The sequence below is a fragment of the Limulus polyphemus genome, unplaced genomic scaffold, assembly GCF_000517525.1.
Source record: "Limulus polyphemus unplaced genomic scaffold, Limulus_polyphemus-2.1.2 Scaffold2516, whole genome shotgun sequence".
Taxonomy (NCBI): domain Eukaryota; kingdom Metazoa; phylum Arthropoda; class Merostomata; order Xiphosura; family Limulidae; genus Limulus; species Limulus polyphemus.
Window position 1 is genome coordinate 57,355 of NW_013668126.1, and position 1,213 is coordinate 58,567.

Below are 1,213 nucleotides of genomic sequence, written 5' to 3' on the forward strand. Positions count from 1 at the left end.
TCTTATGTTATGTATCATATATTATAAACTGACCTTTAGTCTTACAAAGTGACCTGTCTTGGCTGTGTTTTAGTAGGCTAGTATTTTGTAAAATACAGTCATGTTTCCATTATTATACATTATATATGTATATAGATTATGATTATTTACAAATAAGCACTTAAACTTATTTTTCTTTAAACATAAAACAGTAAATAAAGAAGTGCAGCAAACAATTATCTCTTCTAGTTATGACCTTTGTATTCAGTTGCTGTTTGACATAGGTTGCCAATATGAAACAAAATAATTTTTTTTTGCTTTTATATATATATATACATTTGAATAACCAAAAGATCATAAATTACTATATCGATACCACAGAGTTCCACTATAATTTATCACGATTAGTATTCATTAGTAACTAAGCTCTATTTGGGGCTAAAAAAATACAAACTTTTGAGCAGACTAAAGACACAACCTACCTCCTTGAAATCTTGGTTCAAAAGAAATAAATGTCACTGGGGGACATTCTGAGTAATTGAATGGATATTCACATGTCATATATAAGTGTATATAAGGGACCGTTTCCAAAAATGGAAAGAGAGTGGGGCCACTATGTTTGATTCATTACATGAGTAATATATCAGCAAAGATAAAAGGCAGAAGGTTCTTATTTTATATTCTAGCTTGTCAATATTTGTAATTTAAGTTCCTAACTCGTATGAAACTATAGATTTAGTATATTGACATCACAAACATCTAATTTGAGCCAGTGCTGCATTCAACATACCATGTGACACACAAGAATCGATGTTTAACTGTGTTTTTTTAATATTTACTATTAAATTAAGAAACTGAATAATGTGTAATACTAAAATTTTTATTATAATCTACAGTTTGACACCAAACTTATTGACATAAATTAATGAAATAGTAGGTCAATAAAATTTTAATTATAAGTCAACAAATGCAATGACATGGCCTTTGACCTGTGACTCATCTGGAGAGGGTTAACTACATATTCTAGTACAGCTAATCATAGAACTAGCTAAATAACCTACTATACTCTTCAACCAAAACAATTAGAAATATATTGTTGAGAAAGTGGATAAATCAATTGACTGATAGACTACATAGAAAGACCCGTGTTTATGATATATATATTGAAATGAAATGGTGTATTTGTGTTTTACACTCACAAAAAAGAAACCTATCATTCTATAGGTATTTGAAG

General features: G+C 28.6%; 1 protein-coding gene across 1 annotated transcript in view; it reads right to left on the reverse strand.

Moving 5' to 3' along the window:
* The window catches only part of LOC106467176 (laminin subunit beta-1-like), a 103,200-nt gene that overhangs the window by 55,328 nt on the left and 46,659 nt on the right, over positions 1 to 1,213 (reverse strand). The window lies entirely within an intron of this gene.